Source organism: Procambarus clarkii, chromosome 48 (genome assembly GCF_040958095.1).
Source record: "Procambarus clarkii isolate CNS0578487 chromosome 48, FALCON_Pclarkii_2.0, whole genome shotgun sequence".
NCBI classification, from domain to species: domain Eukaryota; kingdom Metazoa; phylum Arthropoda; class Malacostraca; order Decapoda; family Cambaridae; genus Procambarus; species Procambarus clarkii.
The window spans coordinates 24,032,839-24,049,353 of NC_091197.1; positions in this window are offsets into that span (position 1 = coordinate 24,032,839).

A 16,515-nucleotide genomic window follows, 5' to 3' on the forward strand; every position below is an offset into this window, starting at 1 on the left:
GTATGGCTCGGCCAAGGTCGTCCGGTGTATGGCTCTGCCAAGGTCGCCAGGTGTATGGCTCGGCCAGGGTCGCCCGGTGTATGGCTCGGCCAGGGTCGCCCGGTGTATGGCTCGGCCAAGGTCGCCAGGTGTATGGCTCGGCCAGGGTCGCCCGGTGTATGGCTCGGCCAAGGTCGCCAGGTGTATTTGTTCCAACGTCAACGTTTCGTACCAACGTCAATGTCAATAAGTCAATCCTACGTCAGTAACCTAACCTAATATCACCAAAGATAACATTACCTAACCTAATATCACCAAAGATAACATTACCTAACCTAATATCACCAAAGATAACATTACCTAACCTAATATCACCAAAGATAACATTACCTAACCTAATATCACCAAAGATAACATAACCATATCTAACCTATCCTAACCTATGTGCTAAACCAACTGGGGAAATCTTACCCACTTTCCACATACAATATAATACAATAGATGTATTTAACAACATACATCTGTGAGGAGTGTGCTAAGCCTAACAGACTGTGATGTATAAAGTTAATATGAAGACATGAAGGGCTGATGTAAGACTGGTGACGTCACTCATCCTTACAACATCACAACAGTTAAGAAACTCAATTATTACACTTAGCTCAAGTAAGTAAATAAGTAAAGCGTGTGTAAATGGTTTATACTTTACACTTTAGTTTACATACTTAATAGTTTATACTTTACACGTTAGTTTAAATACTTTATACTTAATTCTGTCTTGTGAGGCTTTCAATTAAACAGTTTCTCTCGTAATTAAATAATTATTAAGTTTTGCGTAGTGAGGGAGGTGGAGACCACTGTAGTGAGGGAGGTGGAGACCACTGTAGTGAGGGTGGTGGAGGAGACCACTGTAGTGAGGGTGGTGGAGGAGACCACTGTAGTGAGGGTGGTGGAGGAGACCACTGTAGTGAGGGTGGTGGAGGAGACCACTGTAGTGAGGGTGGTGGAGGAGACCACTGTAGTGAGGGTGGTGGAGGAGACCACTGTAGTGAGGGTGGTGGAGGAGACCACTGTAGTGAGGGTGGTGGTGGAGACCACTGTAGTGAGGGTGGTGGTGGAGACCATTGTAGTGAGGGTGGTGGAGGAGGCCACTGTAGTGAGGGTGGTGGAGGAGGCCACTGTAGTTAGGGTGGTGGTGGAGACCACTTTAGTGAGGGAGGTGGAGACCACTGTAGTGAGGGTGGTGGAGGAGACCACTGTAGTGAGGGTGGTGGAGGAGACCACTGTAGTGAGGGTGGTGGAGGAGGCCACTGTAGTGAGGGTGGTGGAGGAGACCACTGTAGTGAGGGTGGTGGAGACCACTGTAGTGAGGGAGGTGGAGACCACTGTAGTGAGGGAGGTGGAGACCACTGTAGTGAGGGTGGTGGAGGAGGCCACTGTAGTGAGGGTGGTGGTGGAGACCACTGTAGTGAGGGTGGTGGAGGAGACCACTGTAGTGAGGGTGGTGGTGGAGACCATTGTAGTGAGGGTGGTGGAGGAGACCACTGTAGTGAGGGAGGTGGTGGAGACCACTGTAGTGAGGGTGGTGGAGGAGACCATTGTAGTGAGGGTGGTGGAGGAGACCACTGTAGTGAGGGTGGTGGAGGAGACCACTGTAGTGAGGGAGGTGGTGGAGACCACTGTAGTGAGGGAGGTGGTGGAGACCACTGTAGTGAGGGAGGTGGTGGAGACCATTGTAGTGAGGGTGGTGGAGGAGACCACTGTAGTGAGGGTGGTGGAGGAGACCACTGTAGTGAGAGTGGTGGAGGAGACCACTGTATTGAGGGTGGTGGAGACCACTGTAGTGAGGGTGGAGGAGACCACTGTATTGAGGGTGGTGGAGGAGACCACTGTAGTGAGGGTGGTGGTGGAGACCACTGTAGTGAGGGAGGTGGTGGAGACCACTGTAGTGAGGGAGGTGGTGGAGACCATTGTAGTGAGGGTGGTGGAGGAGACCACTGTAGTGAGGGTGGTGGAGGAGACCACTGTAGTGAGAGTGGTGGAGGAGACCACTGTATTGAGGGTGGTGGAGACCACTGTAGTGAGGGTGGTGGAGGAGACCACTGTAGTGAGGGTGGTGGTGGAGACCACTGTAGTGAGGGTGGTGGTGGAGACCACTGTAGTGAGGGAGGTGGAGACCACTGTAGTGAGGGTGGTGGTGGAGACCACTGTAGTGAGGGTGGTGGTGGAGACCACTGTAGTGAGGGTGGTGGTGGAGACCACTGTAGTGAGGGTGGTGGAGGAGACCACTGTAGTGAGGGTGGTGGAGGAGGCCACTGTAGTTAGGGTGGTGGTGGAGACCACTTTAGTGAGGGAGGTGGAGACCACTGTAGTGAGGGTGGTGGAGGAGACCACTGTAGTGAGGGTGGTGGAGGAGACCACTGTAGTGAGGGTGGTGGAGGAGGCCACTGTAGTGAGGGTGGTGGAGGAGACCACTGTAGTGAGGGTGGTGGAGACCACTGTAGTGAGGGAGGTGGAGACCACTGTAGTGAGGGAGGTGGAGACCACTGTAGTGAGGGTGGTGGAGGAGGCCACTGTAGTGAGGGTGGTGGTGGAGACCACTGTAGTGAGGGTGGTGGAGGAGACCACTGTAGTGAGGGTGGTGGTGGAGACCATTGTAGTGAGGGTGGTGGAGGAGACCACTGTAGTGAGGGAGGTGGTGGAGACCACTGTAGTGAGGGTGGTGGAGGAGACCATTGTAGTGAGGGTGGTGGAGGAGACCACTGTAGTGAGGGTGGTGGAGGAGACCACTGTAGTGAGGGAGGTGGTGGAGACCACTGTAGTGAGGGAGGTGGTGGAGACCACTGTAGTGAGGGAGGTGGTGGAGACCATTGTAGTGAGGGTGGTGGAGGAGACCACTGTAGTGAGGGTGGTGGAGGAGACCACTGTAGTGAGAGTGGTGGAGGAGACCACTGTATTGAGGGTGGTGGAAACCACTGTAGTGAGGGTGGAGGAGACCACTGTATTGAGGGTGGTGGAGGAGACCACTGTAGTGAGGGTGGTGGTGGAGACCACTGTAGTGAGGGAGGTGGTGGAGACCACTGTAGTGAGGGAGGTGGTGGAGACCATTGTAGTGAGGGTGGTGGAGGAGACCACTGTAGTGAGGGTGGTGGAGGAGACCACTGTAGTGAGAGTGGTGGAGGAGACCACTGTATTGAGGGTGGTGGAGACCACTGTAGTGAGGGTGGTGGAGGAGACCACTGTAGTGAGGGTGGTGGTGGAGACCACTGTAGTGAGGGTGGTGGTGGAGACCACTGTAGTGAGGGAGGTGGAGACCACTGTAGTGAGGGTGGTGGTGGAGACCACTGTAGTGAGGGTGGTGGTGGAGACCACTGTAGTGAGGGTGGTGGTGGAGACCACTGTAGTGAGGGTGGTGGAGGAGACCACTGTAGTGAGGGTGGTGGAGGAGACCACTGTAGTGAGAGTGGTGGAGGAGACCACTGTATTGAGGGTGGTGGAGACCACTGTAGTGAGGGTGGAGGAGACCACTGTAGTGAGGGTGGTGGAGGAGACCACTGCAGTGAGGGTGGTGGAGGAGACCACTGTAGTGAGGGTGGTGGAGGAGACCACTGTAGTGAGGGTGGTGGAGACCACTGTAGTGAGGGTGGTGGTGGAGACCACTGTAGTGAGGGAGGTGGAGGAGACCACTGTAGTGAGGGTGGTGGAGGAGACCACTGTAGTGAGGCTGGTGGTGGAGACCACTGTAGTGAGGGTGGTGGAGGAGACCACTGTAGTGAGGGAGGTGGAGGAGACCACTGTAGTGAGGGTGGTGGTGGAGACCACTGTAGTGAGGGTGGTGGTGGAGACCACTGTAGTGAGGGAGGTGGTGGAGACCACTGTAGTGAGGGTGGTGGAGGAGACCACTGTAGTGAGGGTGGTGGAGGAGACCACTGTAGTGAGGGTGGTGGAGGAGACCACTGTAGTGAGGGTGGTGGTGGAGACCACTGTAGTGAGGGTGGTGGAGGAGACCACTGTAGTGAGGGAGGTGGTGGAGACCACTGTAGTGAGGGTGGTGGAGGAGACCACTGTAGTGAGGGTGGTGGAGGAGACCACTGTAGTGAGGGAGGTGGTGGAGACCACTGTAGTGAGGGTGGTGGAGGAGACCACTGTAGTGAGGGAGGTGGTGGAGACCACTGTAGTGAGGGTGGTGGAGGAGACCACTGTAGTGAGGGAGGTGGTGGAGACCACTGTAGTGAGGGTGGTGGAGGAGACCACTGTAGTGAGGGTGGTGGAGGAGACCACTGTAGTGAGGGTGGTGGAGGAGACCACTGTAGTGAGGGTGGTGGAGGAGACCACTGTAGTGAGGGTGGTGGAGGAGACCACTGTAGTGAGGGTGGTGGAGGAGACCACTGTAGTGAGGGTGGTGGTGGAGACCACTGTAGTGAGGGTGGTGGTGGAGACCACTGTAGTGAGGGTGGTGGAGGAGACCACTGTAGTGAGGGTGGTGGTGGAGACCACTGTAGTGAGGGTGGAGGAGACCACTGTAGTGAGGGTGGTGGAGGAGACCACTGTAGTGAGGGTGGTGGAGGAGACCACTGTAGTGAGGGTGGTGGTGGAGACCACTGTAGTGAGGGTGGAGGAGACCACTGTAGTGAGGGTGGTGGAGGAGACCACTGTAGTGAGGGTGGTGGAGGAGACCACTGTAGTGAGGGAGGTGGAGGAGACCACTGTAGTGAGGGTGGTGGAGGAGACCACTGTAGTGAGGGAGGTGGAGGAGACCACTGTAGTGAGGGAGGTGGAGGAGACCACTGTAGTGAGGGTGGTGGTGGAGACCACTGTAGTGAGGGTGGTGGAGGAGACCACTGTAGTGAGGGTGGTGGTGGAGACCACTGTAGTGAGGGAGGTGGTGGAGACCACTGTAGTGAGGGAGGTGGAGGAGACCACTGTAGTGAGGGAGGTGGAGGAGACCACTGTAGTGAGGGTGGTGGTGGAGACCACTGTAGTGAGGGAGGTGGTGGAGACCACTGTAGTGAGAGTGGTGGAGGAGACCACTGTAGTGAGGGAGGTGGTGGAGACCACTGTAGTGAGGGAGGTGGTGGAGACCACTGTAGTGAGGGTGGTGGAGGAGACCACTGTAGTGATGGAGGTGGTGGAGACCACTGTAGTGAGGGAGGTGGTGGAGACCACTGTAGTGAGGTTGGTGGAGGAGACCACTGTAGTGAGGGAGGTGGTGGAGACCACTGTAGTGAGGGTGGTGGAGGAGACCACTGTAGTGAGGGAGGTGGTGGAGACCACTGTAGTGAGGGAGGTGGTGGAGACCACTGTAGTGAGGGTGGTGGAGGAGACCACTGTAGTGAGGGAGGTGGTGGAGACCACTGTTGTGAGGGTGGTGGAGGAGACCACTGTAGTGAGGGAGGTGGTGGAGACCACTGTAGTGAGGGTGGTGGTGGAGACCACTGTAGTGAGGGTGGTGGTGGAGACCACTGTAGTGAGGGAGGTGGAGGAGACCACTGTAGTGAGGGAGGTGGAGGAGACCACTGTAGTGAGGGTGGTGGAGGAGACCACTGTAGTGAGGGTGGTGGAGACCACTGTAGTGAGGGTGGTGGTGGAGACCACTGTAGTGAGGGTGGTGGAGGAGACCACTGTAGTGAGGGAGGTGGAGGAGACCACTGTAGTGAGGGTGGTGGTGGAGACCACTGTATTGAGGGTGGTGGAGGAGACCACTGTAGTGAGGGAGGTGGAGGAGACCACTGTAGTGAGGGTGGTGGAGGAGACCACTGTATTGAGGGTGGTGGAGGAGACCACTGTAGTGAGGGTGGTGGAGGAGACCACTGTAGTGAGGGTGGTGGAGGAGACCACTGTAGTGAGGGTGGTGGAGGAGACCACTGTAGTGAGGGTGGTGGTGGAGACCATTGTAGTGAGGGTGGTGGAGGAGACCACTGTAGTGAGGGTGGTGGTGGAGACCACTGTAGTGAGGGAGGTGGTGGAGACCACTGTAGTGAGGGAGGTGGTGGAGACCACTGTAGTGAGGGTGGTGGAGGAGACCACTGTAGTGAGGGAGGTGGTGGAGACCACTGTTGTGAGGGTGGTGGAGGAGACCACTGTAGTGAGGGAGGTGGTGGAGACCACTGTAGTGAGGGTGGTGGAGGAGACCACTGTAGTGAGGGTGGTGGAGGAGACCACTGTAGTGAGGGTGGTGGAGGAGACCACTGTAGTGAGGGTGGTGGTGGAGACCACTGTAGTGAGGGAGGTGGTGGAGACCACTGTAGTGAGGGTGGTGGAGGAGACCACTGTAGTGAGGGAGGTGGTGGAGACCACTGTTGTGAGGGTGGTGGAGGAGACCACTGTAGTGAGGGAGGTGGTGGAGACCACTGTAGTGAGGGTGGTGGTGGAGACCACTGTAGTGAGGGTGGTGGTGGAGACCACTGTAGTGAGGGTGGTGGTGGAGACCACTGTAGTGAGGGTGGTGGTGGAGACCACTGTAGTGAGGGTGGTGGAGGAGACCACTGTAGTGAGGGTGGTGGAGGAGACCACTGTAGTGAGGGTGGTGGAGGAGACCACTGTAGTGAGGGTGGTGGTGGAGACCACTATAGTGAGGGAGATTTTATCAATATTCTGAGGAAGATTGAAGGTGTTGAGAGCCAATCTGTATGCACTAACGACCCAACTATCATTACAGAACTATCTCTCTTAACAAGACCTCTGGTTGCATTCTCAACTTCTGTGTTCAACACATTGATATTCACGACGCAACATCCGCACAGATCAACCGCGTCAACTGGGGCTCTCAACTCACACAACTTATCAAGTTGCAGCGAGTAATACTGGATCAACCCGGCTGTGATTGCTGGCTTCCGGTTAGCAACCAGCACCACCAGCCTCATGACCTATATCCAGGAAATCCCGGCACCAAGCCTGGGCACCAAGCCTGGGCACCAAGCCTGGGCACCAAGCCTGGGCACCAAGCCTGGGCACCAAGCCTGGGCACCAAGCCTGGGCACCAAGCCTGGGCACCAAGCCTGGGCACCAAGCCTGGCACCAAGCCTGGACACCAAGCCTGGACACCAAGCCTGGGCACCAAGCCTGGCACCAAGCCTGGACACCAAGCCTGGACATAAAGCCTGGGCACCAAGCCTGGGCACCAAGCCTGGCACCAAGCCTGGCACCAAGCCTGGACACCAAGCCTGGACACCAAGCCTGGGCACCAAGCCTGGGTGTGTGTCAAGAGCATACCTGACATATTCAGTGTCAAGCAAGATGCCTGACACAAGAGTCATGACAAGTGGTGGGTACAAGGGTGTGAGTGGGGCGAGCACTGCTGTAAGTGACACGACACCTTACCTGTCCTTGAGGTCTCTCAGGAGCCAGTCCTCGCTACACCACAAGTGTCTTAGTGACACATTACAACACAGGAGCCAGACCTCGCTACACCACAAGTGTCTTAGTGACACATTACAACACAAGAGCCAGACCTCGCTACACCACAAGTGTCTTAGTGACACATTACAACACAGGAGCCAGACCTCGCTACACCACAAGTGTCTTAGTGACACATTACAACACAAGAGCCAGACCTCGCTACACCACAAGTGTCTTAGTGACACATTACAACACAGGAGCCAGTCCTCGCTACACCACAAGTGTCTTAGTGACACATTACAACATAGGAGCCAGGCCTCGCTACACCACAAGTGTGTTAGTGACACATTACAACATAGGAGCCAGGCCTCGCTACACCACTGTGACACATTACAGTAAAGTAGGAATGTGGATACTTCATTTCCTGTCGAACAGAACACAGAGAGTAAGAGTCAATGAAAATCGAGTCCGAGCGCAGTTAAAAGCTCTGTACTTCAGGGTACAGTCCTTACACCACTGCTTTTCCTTATTCTCATATCAGATATAGTCTCAAACACAAGTCACAGCTTCGTATCATCCTTTGCAGATGACACAAAAATCTGCATGAAAATTACCTCTGCTGAAGACATTGATAAACTACAAGCAGATATTAACAAAGTTTTCAACTGGGCAGCAGATAATAACATGATGTTTAACAGTGATAAATTCCAGGTACTGAGGTAGGGTAAAAATGAGGACCTTAAACATAATACAGGGTACAAAACACAATCAAATGTGCCAATAGTAGGAAAACAGCATGTTTTGGGAATAATGATGTACAACAGCCGAACGTTTAGGGAGCATAACCAAGCAAATATTGCGTCAGCCAGAAAAATTTTAGGATGGATTACGAGAACTTTCAAATCCAGGGATCCCTTCACAATGGTTGTACTCTTCAAGTCACATGTGTTGTCCCGTCTTGAGTACTGCTCAGTACTCACTTCCTCCTTCTGAGCAGGAGAGATTGCTGAAATAAGAGGGAATACAGAGAACATATATGGCACGCATTGACGCGATAAAGCACCTAAATTATTGGGATCGTCTCAAAGCTCTCCAAATGTACTCACTAGAATGGATACGAGAGAAATATAAAACAATATACACATGGAAAATACTGGAGGGCCAGGTCCCAAATCTACACTGTAAAATAACAACGTACTGGAGTGAACGATATGGAAGAAAATGCAGAAAAGATCCAGTGAAGAGCAGAGGAGCCATAGGCACAATCATAGAACACTGTATAAACATCAGAGGTCCACGGTTGTTCAACGTTCTCCCAGCGAGCATAAGAAATATTGCCGGAACAACCGTAGACATCTTCAAGAGAAAACTTAATAGTTTTCTTCAAGGAGTACCGGACCAGCCAGGCTGTGGTGGTTATGTGAGCCTGCGGGCCGCTCCAAGCAACAGCCTGGTGGACCAAGCTCTCACAAGTCAAGCCGGGCTTGGGGAGTGGAACTCCCAGAACCCCATCAAGCAGGTATCGCAACTGTCTCTGTGACAAATTACCACATGTGTTACACCTGAGGTCACTACCAGTGTCCACCAAGCACAGGAACTGTACACAAGAGTCTCGTCACTGTGGACGTGTTGGTATTGAGTACTTGTGACGGAGTGGTGACGGGTGCTGTGTTACAGTCTCGGGGGATGTGACTCAACACTTCACCTCTTCACTATATCTTCTTGTTAAGTGGAGTAGGGAAGGGAACTTTGTATTGTCAAACAAATCTTCAAATATAAACTCTCCGGTAAATGTTAACTTTGTTTGACCCAAGTGCGCTGCTTCCAGGAGCAAACAAGTCATCGATTGATGATACATCTGGACTGTGCGACCAGAGACCAGAACAAAGAAGTCTTGGTGAGGTGTCTCACTACCCCAAGCCTTACTACACTTGTGTCTCACTACCCCAAGCCTTACTACACTTGTGTCTCACTACCCCAAGCCTTACTACACTTGTGTCTCACTACCCCAAGCCTTACTACACTTGTGTCTCACTACCCCAAGCCTTACTACGCTTGTGTCTCACTACCCCAAGCCTTACTACACTTGTGTCTCACTACCCCAAGCCTTACTTCACCTGTGTCTCACTATCTTAAGCCTTACTACACTTGTGTCTCACTATCCCAAGCCTTACTACACTTGTGTCTCACTATCCCAAGCCTTACTACACTTGTGTCTCACTACCCCAAGCCTTACTACACTTGTGTCTCACTACCCCAAGCCTTACTTCACCTGTGTCTCACTATCTTAAGCCTTACTACACTTGTGTCTCACTATCCCAAGCCTTACTACACCTGTGTCTCACTATCCCAAGCCTTACTACACTTGTGTCTCACTATCCCAAGCCTTACTTCACCTGTGTCTCACTATCCCAAGCCTTACTACACTTGTGTCTCACTATCCCAAGCCTTACTTCACCTGTGTCTCACTATCCCAAGCCTTACTACACCTGTGTCTCACTATCCCAAGCCTTACTACACTTGTGTCTCACTATCCCAAGCCTTACTTCACCTGTGTCTCACTATCCCAAGCCTTACTACACTTGTGTCTCACTATCCCAAGCCTTACTTCACCTGTGTCTCACTATCCCAAGCCTTACTACACCTGTGTCTCACTATCCCAAGCCTTACTACACTTGTGTCTCACTATCCCAAGCCTTACTACACTTGTGTCTCACTATCCCAAGCCTTACTACACTTGTGTCTCACTACCCCAAGCCTTACTACACTTGTGTCTCACTATCCCAAGCCTTACTTCACCTGTGTCTCACTATCTTAAGCCTTACTACACTTGTGTCTCACTATCCCAAGCCTTACTACACCTGTGTCAGACACAGTAGGCAAGTCCAACACCTGGTCCGGAGCGGGGTCTGGGTACCTGCTTGATACCTGCTTGATGGGGTTCTGTGAGTTCTTCTACGCCCCAAGCCCGGCCCGAGGCCTGGCTCGACTTGTGAGAGTTTGGTCCACCAGGCTGTTGCTTGGATCGGCCCGCAGGCCCACATACCCACCACAGCCCGGTTGGTCCGGCACTCCTTGAAGACAACTATCTTGTTTTCTCTTGAAGATGTCCACAGTTGTTCCGGCAATATTTCTTATGCTCGGTGGGAGGATGCTGAACAACCGTGGACCTCTGATGTTTATAGAGTGTTCTCTGATTGTGCCTATGGCACCTCTGCTCTTCACTAGACCTCTGATGTTTATACATTGTTCTCTGATTGTGCCTATGGCACCTCTGCACTTCACTAGACCTCTGATGTTTATACAGTGTTCTCTGATTGTGCCTATGGCTCCTCTGCTCTTCACTAGACCTCTGATGTTTATACAGTGTTCTCTGATTGTGCCTATGGCACCTCTGCTCTTCACTGGTTCTATTCTATATTTGCTTCCATGTCGTTCACTCCTCTCCTGCTCTGAAGGGGGAAGTGAGTACTGATGGGACAGCACAAGTGATTTGAAGAGTAGAACCATTGTGATGGGATCCCTGGATTTGAAAGTTATCGTAATCTATCCTATCATTTTTCTGCCTGTCGCAATATTTGCTTGGTTATGCTCCCGAAACGTTAGGTTGTCAGACATCATTATTCCCAAGTCCTTTACATGCTATTTTCCAACTATAGGCAGATTTGATTGTCTTTTGTACCCTGTATTATGTTTAAGGTTCTCATTTTTACCGTATCTGAGTACCTGGAATTTATCACTGTTAAACATCATGTTATTTTCTGCTACCCAGTCGAAAACTTTGTTAATATCTGCTTGTAGTTTTTCAATGTCTGCAACAGAGGTAATTTTCATGCTGATTTTTGTGTCATCTGCAAAGGATGACACGAAGCTGTGACTTATATTTGACTCTATATCTGATATGAGAAAAAGGAAAAGTAGTGGTACAAGGACTGTACCTTGAGGTACACAGCTTTTAAATGGGTTTGGACTCGATTTTATATGGTTGACTGTTACTCTTTGTGTTCTGTTCGACAGAAAACTGAGTATCCAGCGTCCTACTTTACCAGTTATTCCCATTGACCTCATTTTGTGTGCTATCACTCCATGGTCACATTTATCGAATGCCTCGGCAAAGTCCGTGTATATCACATTTGCATTCTGTTTTTCTTCTAATGCCTCAGTGATTTTGCCATAGTGGTGAAGTAGCTGTGAGAGGCATTATCTTCCCGCTCTAAATCCATGTTGGTCTGGGTTGTGGAGGTCATTGGTTTCCATGAAACTAGAAACCTGACTCCTGATCACTCTCTTAAATACTTTTATTATGTGGGACGTTAGTGCAACTGGTCTATAATTCTTTGCCAATGCTTTGTCCCCTCGCCCTTGTGTAGAGGGGCAATGTCTGCTGCTTTCAGCTCATCTGGTATCTCGCCCGAGTCCAAGCTCTTCCTCCTCACTATATTGAGTGCCTGTGCTACTGGCACCTTGCATTTCTTCATAAATATATAATTCCATGAGTCTGGACCCGGGGCTGAGTGCATGGGCATGTTGTCAATTTCCCTTTAACAATCTGCCACGCTCGTATTGATATCAGTTATATTTACTAGGTTTGGATATCACGCAACAAGAAGTTGTCCGGATATTCCACTTTCATGCTGTCTATTGGAGTGCTAAACATGTCCTCATATTCTTTTTTTTAGTATTTCACTAATTTCTTTGTCATCCTCCGTGTATGAACCTTCACTAGTACGAATAGGTCCAATACTGGCAGTGGTGTTTGCTTTTGATTTCGCATATGCGAAGAAATATTTTTTATTTTTAATTATTTCTTGAATTGCTTTCTGTTCTAGTTGTCTTTCTTCAATCTGATATAAATGCTTCAGTCTCTGTTCGATTTCTTCAATCTCTCTGTTAAACTTATACCTTCTATGTATGGAAAGTCGTGTCTTAAGCCTTTCCGTTATTTGTTTTCTCCTTTTGTAATGTCGTCTGCGTTCTCTTTCTACATTGGACCTCTTTCTGGCTTTCCTCAAAGGAACATGTTTCAGACAGACTTCATAGGCTTCAGAAGTCAGTTTTTCTATTCCGTGTGTATGATTTTTATTACTTAGAACATTTTCTCATTGAATGTTTGTAAGTTCCCTGTTTATTTTCTAACAGTCTAACCTTTTATTATTAAAATTTATTTTACTGAATAATCCTTCTCTATTGTTGTTTCTCTTGGGCCTACTACCGTTATTAATGTTAGTTTGCACTTCAATGAGCTTGTGGTCCGAGTACATAGTGTCTGGGAGAGTAATGTCTCTGATTAGTCCATCATTGTTCGTGAATATCAGGTCCAGTGTGTTTTCGTTCCTAGTTATTTGTGTTATCTGCTGACTGAGCGAGAATTTGTCACAGAATCTCAGTAGTTCTCTGACCTGTGATTGGTCATTTCCAGGTTGATTTCCTCCTATAATGTTATTGTTTACTATTCTCCATTTTAAACTGCGGTCAGGTCAGACACAGTAGACAAGTCCAACATCTGGTGGGGGGGGGCGGGAAGCACGTCCCAGCAATATAATTGTAATCTGATAAAATGAATAACGACACTAAACAAAATGTTTATCGTAAAGAATAAATAACATCACCCAGTGATGACAAACGGGACCCAAACATCCAAAGTACAAAACTCAATATTTCTTATGGTCTTTATTTTAGCAGGAAGTTAAACAAATATATTATATAGTTCATTTTACAGGTTTATTATAGCAGGGCGCTAGGAGAGGCGTTTGGCTGACCCTTGTCAACATTGTCAGCGGCAGGTGGTGTGGAAGGTAGAGGAGTGTAGCGGAGTGTTACATAGCTGGTTGACTGTTCCATGTGTAGCGCTTCGGAGATGTCCTGTTCTCGTCGTGTAGAGATTACATGTTCCTTGATGGAGTCTTGCTGTTTGTGCACTCTCAGATGCCAAGGAAAAGATGTTGTTTTGTTTCATATACACCTTAGCATATATCACCTGGATATACCTGCTAGAGAGAATCCACAGTTAAGTGGTTGGGGTGCAATTCAAAATGAAAGAACCACACAATTATTGTGACAATGATGGAGGCCTGTAGGCCTACATCATTGAGTACAATGCCTGAGGGCAAGATCTGGACGTGAAGGGGTAGGCAGAGTAGTGAACACACACACACACACCGTGCAAGGTGAATACCGTCGTTATGCTGCAATGACAATTGCAACTTCCGGAATGAGAGTGCACTCTGGCTCATGACGAACACTTGCATGTAGCACTGTGCTAGTGACTGCCACCACAGACCAGTTGATCACCAACACTAGTACTAACCAGGCCATTTACTACCGTGTTCGCAAACTAAATCATACAAATAACGAATTGTGTTGTTTACCAAACTATCGCGACTCTGACTCAACGCCATTTAATATTCCAGCCATTGTTGACGTTCTTCTGGTTAGACACCCGGCCACATAGTGTCCACGAGGCCACATAGTGTCCACGAGGCCACATAGTGTCCACGAGGCCACATGGTGTCCTCGAGGCCACATAGTGTCCACGAGGCCACATGGTGTCCACGAGGCCACATGGTGTCCACGAGGCCACATAGTGTCCACGAGGCCACATGGTGGCCACATGGTGTCCACGAGGCAACTTAGTGTCCACGAGGCCACATGGTGTCCTCGAGGCCACATAGTGTCAACGAGGTCACATGGTGTCCTCGAGGCCACATAGTGTCCACGAGGCCACATGGTGTAATAGAGGCCACAGTGTGTCCTCGAAGCCCCATGAGGCCACATTGTGTCCTCGAGGCCACATAGTGTCAACGAGGTCACATGGTGTCCTCGAGGCCACATAGTGTCCACGAGGCCACATGGTGTCCTAGAGGCCACATAGTGTCCACGAGGCCACATGGTGTCCTACAGGCAACACAGTGTCCACGAGGCCACATGGTGTCCTACAGGCCACATAGTGTCCACGAGGCCACCAGTGTCCACGAGGCCACATGTTGTCCTCGAGGCCACATGGTGTCCACGAGGCCACATGGTGTCCTTGAGGCCACAAGGTGTCCACGAGTCAACAGAGTGTCCACGAGGCCACATGGTGTCCGCAAAGCCACATGGTGTCCACGAGGCCACATGGTGTCCGCGAGGCCACATTGTGTCCTCGAGGCCACATAGTGTCCTCGAGGCCACATAGTGTCCACGAAGCCACAGAGTGTCCTCGAAGCCCCATAGTGTCTACGAGGCCACATGGTGTCCAAGAGGCCACCTAGTGTCCACGAGGCCACATGGTGCCCTGGAGGCAACACAGTGTCCACGAGGCCACATGGTGTCCACGAGGCCACATAATGTCCACGAGGCCACATAGTGTCCACGAGGCCACATAGTGTCCACGAGGCCACATGGTGTCCACGAGGCCATATAGAGTCCACGAGGCCACACAGTGTCCACGATGCCACAAGGTGTCCTCGAGGCAACATGGTGTCCACGATGCCACATAGTGTCCACGAGGCCACATAGTGTCCACGAGGCCACATAGTGTCCTCGAGGCCACATGGTGTCCACGACGCCATATGGTGTCCGCGAGGCCACAGAGTGTCCTCGAAGCCCCATAGTGACCACGAGGGCACATTGTGTCCAAGAGGCCACCGTGTCCACGAGATCACATGGTGTCCTCGAGGCCACATAGTGTCCACGAGGCCACATGGTGTCCTAGAGGCCACATGGTGTCCACGAGGCCACATAATGTCCTCCAGGCCACATAGTGTCCACGAGACCACATAGTGTCCACGAGGTCGCATAGTGTCCATGAGGCCACATAGTGTCCACGAGATCACATGGTGTCCGCGAGGACACATAGTGTCCGCGAGGCCACATGCTGTACACGAGGCCACATGGTGTCAACGAGGTCACATAGTGTCCACGAGGCAACATAGTGTCCTCGAGGCCACATGGTGTCCACGAGGCCACATGGTGTCCGCGAGGCCACATAGTGTCCACGAGGCAACATGGTGTCCGCGAGGCCACATAGTGCCCACGAGGGCACATAGTGTCCACGAGGCCACATAGTGTCCACGAGGCCACAGAGTGTCCTCGAAGCCCCATAGTGACCACGAGGCCACATTGTGTTATCGAGGCCACATAGTGTCCACGAGATCACATGGTGTCCTCCAGGCCACATAGTGTCCACGAGGCCACATGTTGTCCACGAGGACACATGGTGTCCACGAAGCCACATGGTGTCCTCGAGGCCACAAGGTGTCCACGAGGCAACATAGTGTCCACGAGGCCACATGGTGTCCACGAGGCCACACAGTGTCCACGATGCCACATGGTGTCCTCGAGGCAACATGGTGTCCAAGAGGCCACATAGTGTCCACGAGGCCACATAGTGTCCACGAGGCAACATCGTGTCCACGAGGCCATATGGTGTCCTCGAGGCCACATGGTGTCCACGAGGCCACATGGTGTCCTCGAGGCCACAAGGTGTCCACTAGGCAACATAGTGTCCACGAGGCCACACAGTGTCCTCGAGGCCACATGGTGTCCACGAGGCCACATGGTGTCCGCTAGGCTACATTGTGTCCTCGAGGGCACATAGAGTCCTAGAGACTACATAGTGTCCACAAGGCCACATAGTGTCCACGAGGCCACAGAGTGTCCTCGAAGCCACATAGTGACCACGAGGCCACATTGTGACTTCGAGGCCACATAGTGTCCACGAGATCACATGGTGTCCTCGAGGCCACATAGTGTCCACGAGGCCACATGGTGTCCTATAGGCCACCTAGTGTCCACGAGGCCACATGGTGTCCTGGAGACAACACAGTGTCCACGAGGCCACCTAATGTCCACGAGGTCACATAGTGTCCACGAGGCCACATAGTGTCCACGAGGCCACATAGTGTCCACGAGGCCACATGGTGTCAACGAGGCAATATAGTGTCCACGAGGCCACACAGTGTCCACGATGCCACATGGTGTCCTCGAGGCAACATGGTGTCCACGAGGCCACATAGTGTCCACGAGGCCACATATTGTGTCCACGATGCCACATGGTGTCCACGAGGCCACATAGTGTCCACGAGGCCTCATGGTTTTCACGATGCCACATGGTGTCCGCGAGGCCACATAGTGTCCACGAGAACACATAGCGTCCACGATACCACATGGTGTCCACGAGGCTACATAGTTTCCACGAGAACACATAGTGTCCACAAAGCC